Consider the following 8,814-nt stretch of genomic DNA (forward strand, 5'->3'; position numbering starts at 1 on the left):
GGATGGAAAGAGAGAGAGAGAGAGAGAGACAAAAAAAAACTAACAAAGGCGGAGACAACAGTGGGACAGAGAGGCTAAGAAAGACAGGAGTAACGTAAAAAGCACATAAGGCAAAGGAAAAAAAAACGCATTTGATATACAACCAAAAAAGGATAAATACCAGAAATAAAGAAAATAAAACAGATATACAGACATACAAAATTATTGCGTGTGCTTGGAAGGGAGCGTGGAGGTGTATTTACATGTGTGTTCATCTGTTTGGGGGAGGTGTTTGAACACGTATGCGTGTGTTGGGTGCGTGTGAATTTCTCCATGGAATGCACTTGATAGCGAGGGTGGGGCCCCACGTCCCCACGACAGCCGGGTCCCCACCCCAGCAGGAGGAGGAGGGAGGACCCAGGCGCAGCCCCCGCAGCCAAAAGGGCACGAGCCCCAGAGAACCAGAGGCAACAGGCAGCCGACCCCGCGAGGGTGACGGCCGCTCCCGCACGGGCCAGGGCCCCAGGGCCCCAGGACCCCAGGCGGCCGGGAGCCGACCGGCCCCCGGCAGAGAGCCCCACCCGCGCTGGAGAGGCCTGAGCCCCCCCCATGCCACTACCCGGGGAGGAAGGTCAGCAACCATGCGAAGGAGGCAGCCGTGCCCAGGAAGGAGCAGCTAGCCCCGGACCCAGGCCCACACCGCCCACACAGACACCTCGCAGACACACCTCTCAGCCATACACATAGACCATACACCCACTCACACAACATACACAGACACATACACAGAGACCAAAAGACATAAGCCCATCCACTCCGGACCGCCCTCCGCCATGCGGGGGAACGGATGCCACCCCCCAGCACCAGCCGCAACCCCAGGGTGCCGCCAGCCGGATGACTACCCGAGTGCCCCCCCACCATCGCGGGCAGGGAGCAGGGGTATAGGAAGACCCGCCCACTCTCCTCCCCCACGCACCTGTGTGAGAGGTAGAGTGTTGGATGCATGTGTTGGTGATTGTGAGTGTATGTGGTGTACGGGATGAGTATGACTGTTGGGAAACTTAAGATGGATTTAAAATTGACAGGGGAAGCGAGGAGGAGCGCTGCTTGCAAACAGCTCTCCTCCCCATCACCCCCCCCCCCCCCCCGCCAAGACTCTCAATGTATATGGTGTAAGTAAAATTGAGGGGCGGGCAGCAATGAAGAGGTGAGTGAGACCACCTCAGTGGCCCCACCCACCAACCTCTGAGTAGTGCCCCCACCCCCCAAGGCCCTGTGTGTATACTGATATGTGATGACTAAAGTGCAATTAAAACAAGGGGAGGCAGAGGGCCGCGCAGCACAGTGAGTAAGGCCATGTGGATGGCCCCCTCACCGCAGCGTGCGCAGCACATTCCCACCCCGAGATCCTACATGTGTGCGTGGCATGTTATGTGAGTGAGGGGGGAGAGGGGCTGGGATTCATGATACCAAGGGGGAACTTACTACCCCCTGGCAGAAGAGAGCCAGCTAACCAGCTGGCTCATTAGGCTCCCCAGCCCCCCACCACGGCATGGGATGGAGTGGACCCGGGGCCCCCCGGCAACAACACCCCGGAGCAGTGCCGACGCCAAGAGCTAGCCTCCCCCGCCCCAAAGGGCAGCCCGCACTCAGTCACCCACTCATTCGACGACAAAAAAGTTGCAGACCAGCCCGGGCTCGAGACATTCCACCCCCCAAACAGCGCAGGCTGGCCCCCCAGACATGGACCAACCAACCCCCCCCGGCAGCGCCCCGGAGGAAGCACAGGCCACCCCGCGCAGGAAGGCACCCACCAAGGAAACGGCCAGGCCCCGGGCACCAGAGCCCCAGACCCCCCCACCCAAGCCCGCACCGAAGAGGCCAACCACCCATCCCAGGGCCAGCCCCCACCACCACCGGCACCCCAGACCCCACGCCCCATGACCGCCGGGCAGCACCTGCCCAAGCCCCCCCCACCACCACCAGCCAGGGCAGACACCCAGACATCACAGGACAGCAGCCACAGCCCCCCCAGCTCCAAGAAGCCACTAGCCGCCCACAGCCCCGCTGTTTCTTGCGATTTAATCTTCTGTTCTAATTCTGCAACATATGTTTTTTCTTTATTTTTTTATGTGTACAGTAAGATATTATTTTTCCTCTCATTACTGCCTTTCCTGCTTCCCAGAGAATACATGGTGAGATTTCTGGTAAGTCATTGTTATCCAAATATGTTGCCCACTCATTTTTGAAATAATTAATAAAATCTTGTTCTTTAAGTAAGGATGTGTTGAATCTCCAGTTCCTACTTGGTGGTGTGACTCTTTCCTTTGCCAGTAAAAGAGACACTGGTGCGTGATCACTGATAACGATAGAGTGTATCTGGGTTTCTGTGATGTTCCTCATCATGGAGCTGCTCATTAGAAAGTAATCTAAGCGAGAGTGTGAGTGGTGTACTGGTGAGAAGAAGGTGTAATCCCTGGAAGTGGGGTGATGTGACCGCCAGGCATCGCAAAGAGCAAAATCATTCATGTATTGTTTAAGAATATCTGCAGACTGCCAGTTCCTTTGACTCACTGCCGTGATGAGCCTGTCAGTTTCTGGGTTCAATACCAAGTTGAAATCTCCTCCTATTATAAGTGTGGAGTCCGAATGAACAGAAAGTGAAGGGAAGAAAGCATGAAAAAAGGAGGGGTCATCAACATTTGGTCCATAAACACTAGCAATGTAGAAATCCATATTTTGAATAGATAAATTAAGTATTATAAATCTACCTTCTGTATCTGTTATAATATTGAACAGTGAAGTTTATACTTTTATTAATCAATAGGGTTACGCCTCTTTGTTTTGAGTTGTAGCAGGCTGAGTACATGTGAGGGTACTGTGGGAAGGTATGTTTGTGTTCAGATGTTTTGGCCATATGAGTCTCTTGAAGAAGGACAATGTCTGCCTGCAGATCTCTTAACCGATTTGCAATTTTTATCCTCTTTTTCCTGGAACCAATTCCCCGTACATTCCATGTGACAAATTTCAGTGTGGTCATGTTTATATTAACTGTTAAGTTGTTTGATGTTTGCTAAAGGTGTGTGTGTGTGTGTGTTGTGTATGACCTGTATGTTTGTGTCTGTCCTATGTGTCTGTCTGAGATGGACATGTATATATCTGTGTTGTATGTTTGTGTGTGTGTGTTGGTACTACGTATACATTGTGTCAGTATTAATTCTGTGTATTGAGCAAATGGCAACATTTCAGATAATAGAAACCCAGCAAACATTTGGACATTTGATGACCGTTGAAATGACGTCCCTCCGACACGTCCCGTCATGGTTGAAAAATAGTTCCGAAATGAAAGTTGAACGGACGTCTTTGACGTCAACTTGCCGTGTATTCGACGTCTTTTCGGCGTCTTTTCTGGACGTCTAATGCGTCGTCGTCTGGATGTTTTTAAGATGTGTTTCTGCGTTATGTCAGTGTACTTATTAGCCTGAATATAAACGTCCTAATTGTGAAATGCACATCAGAATATAAATGGTTCAATAAATGTCCAAAATCAGTCCAGTCAGACCTCAACGTCTATACAACGTTTAATCAACGTTTACATTACAAAACATTTCTTATTTGTATTAAATAAGAAAAAAATATATATTTATATATAATATACATACATAATATACAAATAAATATATATATTTAAATATTTGTGTGCATTGTATATAAACACATACATACACACATACAAATATAAAACTATACAACATTTATATAGCAGAACTGTAAATAGTAACAATTAAACATTAGTTAAACAAGAACGAAAAGAACAAGAACATGAACACACACATGAATTATTTCTGTCAATGGGCTCATTTCCTATATCCCCCACCCCCAGCTCTTCCTGGAGCATGTTTTAGGTGTTCAGCCATTGCTGCCTCAATCTCGGAGTCTGTTGCATTTGCGCTCCATCTTTTTACTGCATCTGAGGGAATTGAATATTAAAAAAAAAAATTTTTACAAAAGGGCAAAATTGTCTTTATGATCCTACAACGACATTAAAAATACATCTTGGAACAACATTATCAGTTTCATTAACGAAACATTAGAAAAAAGTAATCAACATGCATTACACGACATTTTTCTGTTGAATAATCTTTGGTTAATAAAAGATGTTCTGCATTAAATGTGTGCTAGGTGAATGAAAAAATAGCATGTCCCCTTCCCCTTCAAAACCACTGTGGTTGAGCAAGTTCCATAAGTAGGTGTGTAACTGTGTGAAAGTAAACAGGACATTTCTGTGGTCTTTAAGACAATATTCCTTCAATAGATAGGTACCAATAATTTTTTTTTTTAAAAAGTACAAAATTTCACGTCATAAGGCCAAAATTACCTTGAATTATATTGAATATGATTGTATCTCTAAATGGCTTCTTTTGCAGTTGGCCACCACCCCTCATGTTGAATTTTGCCATTAAGGCATTCGACATGATTCTGTGAAAGAAATTACTCAGGATTACTTCACCATCAGGAAAATTTACATGTAAGGTCAATATTACAATTATTGTAGTTGTAATATTATCAGCATGTTACTTGCATGCAATGTTAAATCATACACTTTAACAACCACTCATCTGTCAGGTAACAAGTTCCCTGAACTATGTTCTTATCCATATCCACATTTTTTGAGACAACTAATTAGTCATTAATGGCTTACACTGAAATTATGTTTTGATTTTTTGGTTTTCAGTCTGGCAGACTAAGTCAGTAGACATCTAAAACCTTCTGAACTAGAAAATAGGCATGTATGTGAGGAGATACTGTATAATGTGTGAAAGATTAAATCTGTAATTTAAAAAAATAACACCCAAAGCTGGGTTTCTTATTTTGGCCAGAATATACATTTACATATACATTTTATTTCTGAATTATGCAGCAATACAAACAATGCAAGGTAAAATACATACCTGTTCATGACTTTATTGACACAGTCCCTGAGAGAAGATCCCCCAACTCTGGACAGTTGCTGAACCTAAATGTGACATCACAATCTGTAATATGATATTAAAGCACAGTTCAACTTTCCCTGGCAGTGTCTCTTTTGAAAAGTGTTCAAGAACATAACGTTCAATACCATAATAAATATACTGTCCATTGCATTTATTTTGAACTGGCACTCCTTGTGGAGTTTCAAGAAGAGTTCTAGCGTCTTTGGAAAGTCTATGGTCATGACGTCTGAGCACATCCAGAAGCTCATTTAATGCCTTGTGGGTCTGGTTTGTAGCAGTAGCCCAACTAGCCAAGTCCTTGTGAAGAGATGGTGTTTCAACAATTGAACGTGAAGCCTCATCCAACTGCTCAGACTCAGTTTCAGTAGAATCAGTATCATAATTGTATTCTTCTTCATGTCTAATTGACACCACTGCTGTGCTAACAGAAGAACTACAGGCCACCATAGGATGTATTTCGTCGTGTGTTGATCCCTCCGTGAGGGGACTGCCCTCTCCCGCCAAGGCTGGCTCCACTGACCCCTCAGAATCAGAGCTGCTATCATATTCCACTAAGGAATCAACCTTTGCCCTTCGTCGTCTCCACTTCCTCTGGTAGGACATGTTTAGCAAATCTAAAATTACAAAATTATTTTAAAGTAGTTACTGAAAACATCCATGTTAAAATTCATTTACAGACGCCAGCCCATGTTATTCTTGAGCTCTTCCTACATTTTGCTCAACATTTCACAGTCTCTTTCAGGTAATTTACTTTTTGAAAAATCTCAAAAGGCTACATTGAACAGTAAAACTTACTGGATCATTAAAACATACTGGTATGCTATTATCGACTGAATTTCATAGCTACTACAATATTTACCATTTGCTTGGGTTTTAACAAATTATTATTTTTTTTTTACTTTATTTAAAAGATCTTTCACTAAACATCTCGCTTTAAAGTCAATTTAAGCAGTTACAACAGCACTTCTTGCCCTACCAAACGCACTACTGATTTGCCCTCCCCCACTCCAATCTTATCTGAAATGATATCTTCCAGCTTCTGATTGACTGAACACACCTGATCCAGGTAACCAGCAGTGGGTAGGGCAGGGATAATTAGAAAACAAATAGGCCAGGTGTCCTTGAGGACCAGGGTTGGGAACCCCATATATATTACACCATGTTCCTGCAGTAGCATGAAACTGCTCTGCTCATTTGTAATTATTTTTTAAGGCAGTGAAACAAAATCCAGCAAACTTAATATTTTGGGGACTTGGTCATTTTGCTATCAGTTTTCCACCAAGACGTTTGCTCAACTGCATAAAATAGCTCAACTTAAGTGTAGAGACCGCATGGGGCTTTATACCTGCGAACTCATGCTAACAGAGTTTGCTTTTAGGAGCAGCCTAACGTTAACACTACTAACTTTTAGCCTGCTAGTTAATTTTAGCCAAACTCAAACTACATTTTAGTTCCTTCGTGTCAAACGTAAAATGTATAAAACAATACAAAATGGACTTACCCAACAGTAGTTTTTTTTATATAGATATATTAACTTTCACCCTCCTCTCTCATTGTCAGTAAATAAGACTCGTGAAAATGCGTTAACTTTTCCTCTCCCTCTCTCAAGATAATCTGGAATATCGCGGTATATCGCGAGACTGCCAACTGTCTCCAAATTCAAATTAAAAAACTTTATGTATATCCACATGGGGAAATAAAACGCACGCAGAGTAAAGCGAGTAAACTTTTTTTAAATTTGACAATCCACAACCAATTCGGACTTTAAATGGTAACCAGGTATATACCTGTTCATATGTAAATGCATAAATTTCATAAAAATAATAAAATAATTTTTTAATATTCGAAAACACGGGGCGCATAATGCCAAATGCAGTGGCTTCACAATCACAGAGCACTTTGTGAATAATTTGTCATAAAACTATGTAAATAAACATTATTGTGCATTTCATTTAAAAAATATATCCTTTTTCCCCCACAATGAGTCTTGCTTGAATAGACGTGTAAAGGACGTCAGTGGCCGTCTTTTCACAACCTCTTAAAAACTACTCGGGGCACTTACTTTTTATTGCAGTATTAACCAAGGTGTAAGCACAGTCGCATTTGCATGTTTCGTGCTCAATTTCACAGTGGATTTAATAAAGGATCATGATGGACTGTAAATGCACGTGTAAAGGACGTCACATAGTGGACCTTCGCTCACACATGCACTCACTATTAAAATGCACTTAGCTAAAACTCAAAGTGACAGCTATACATGCAACCCCAGACAACTGTAGACATGTACAAATGTATCTGAATGCATTTTTAGGCAATGTTCTGTGTCACATATTTTTACCGATTTATGCCGTCTTACCTCGACTGTTTTTGGCCGGGGACACAACGTCGCCGTCGGACCAATGTTTGCTGGGACTTTATGCGAGAAGCACTGGTTATTTATACAGCTGAAATAGTATTAGCTTCCCAGCTAGTCACCACATCAAAAAGTTTATTTTGTATAACGTCGGTGTTCTGACGAGTTGACCTACTTTGTCGAGTTAGGCTACCGTACGTAGTGCTAATCGATAGCCCTAGCCCTAACCCTAACCCTTAAAAACCCGTAAATCTTGAAAAGCTTTAATGGTATAAAGTAGTAAATTGTCAAGATTTTATACCGCATTCCCTCCCCTTGTTTGAGTTTTCTGAATAACTGACCCATGATTAAAACTACAAACATCACACATAAATTTTTATTATATACCTTAATTACCAGGGGCGTCAGAAGCATTTTGTATGTGGGGGGGACACACTGGCATAAAACTAATATTTCATATTAAATGTGGGAGGGGTCCAAACGAATAATTATGAAATGTGAGGGGGCACGTCCCCCTCAGATTAAATGGCGGCGACGCCCGTGGACGTTACACATTTACACCAGATAATTTACCATCAAAACGTCAGACCGTAACAAGTGACTAAGGGAAATTGCTTTGGAGGCTAACGAGTGGCTTAATTATACCGATTTTATGTGTCTTTCGGGCACTTTCGGAGATTTTATAATCTTTGACAGCATCCGGAAAAGCATTAAACAATTAAGCAATTTGCTGTGTTTGCTTAAGAACTGAAACATTATTTGCTTGCGAATTACCAATACATTATCATTGAATGTATTCCAAATAATTTATGTGATATTTTATCAAATGATTGTAATATACTTATTACATTTAAGCAGAATTTGGATAACTCCCACCTATTAAACCAAACAAGTCCATTATTCCATTTTTCGCCAGCAGATGTCACTGATCGAGGATCTTGATGCTGCAAGCGTTCCGGCTGCAGAGAATCACGTTCACGTCAATCGCGTGTCTGCGCCGACACGTCTGCGTGTATGCATGCGGAGAAGTATGAACGGGCCTTTAGTATATACGGACATGTGCAAATGAATACGTGCATGTGAAGGTATACGTGTGTGTACCCTGCGAGGGACGACCACCCCATCTGTGCTGTTACCCTAGCCTTTAAAATGCGGTCCTAAATGAAAAAGCAGAACTCCGCTAACCATTTAGTTTTACTACCAGAACAGGGTTTTACGGCTTAGCGTGTCTTCGACGAGCTTTGCAGAATACAGTGCATTGAAACAATTAAACGTTATATAGTAAAGACTGAATTACTTAGTAGAAAATTTAAGTAGTGTTTTTTCCAGCTTTTTCAAAAGGTAGTCAAAGCAAATGTAGTCATAAGTAGGCAAAGGGATACATTCCGTAAATCATATGCATCGGAGAGAGTGTCCCGTCCGCAGCAGAAGGAACGACCCGGAATGCAGGTGGGGATACCCCCTCACGGGGCGCTTTATTGGGTCTGC

At 42.9% G+C, this 8,814-nt stretch overlaps 1 long non-coding RNA gene across 1 annotated transcript; it reads right to left on the minus strand.

Moving 5' to 3' along the window:
* Window positions 1–3,794: 3,794 nt before the first annotated feature.
* LOC140578860 (uncharacterized) lies at window positions 3,795–6,464 on the minus strand. Its single transcript, XR_011983140.1, has 3 exons — window positions 4,932–6,464; window positions 4,358–4,458; window positions 3,795–3,949 (listed from the first exon to the last, which is right to left on the minus strand). It is a non-coding gene; the product is annotated as an uncharacterized lncRNA (long non-coding RNA).
* Window positions 6,465–8,814: the final 2,350 nt, after the last annotated feature.

Source organism: Paramormyrops kingsleyae, chromosome 16, assembly GCF_048594095.1.
Source record: "Paramormyrops kingsleyae isolate MSU_618 chromosome 16, PKINGS_0.4, whole genome shotgun sequence".
Lineage (NCBI taxonomy): Eukaryota > Metazoa > Chordata > Actinopteri > Osteoglossiformes > Mormyridae > Paramormyrops > Paramormyrops kingsleyae.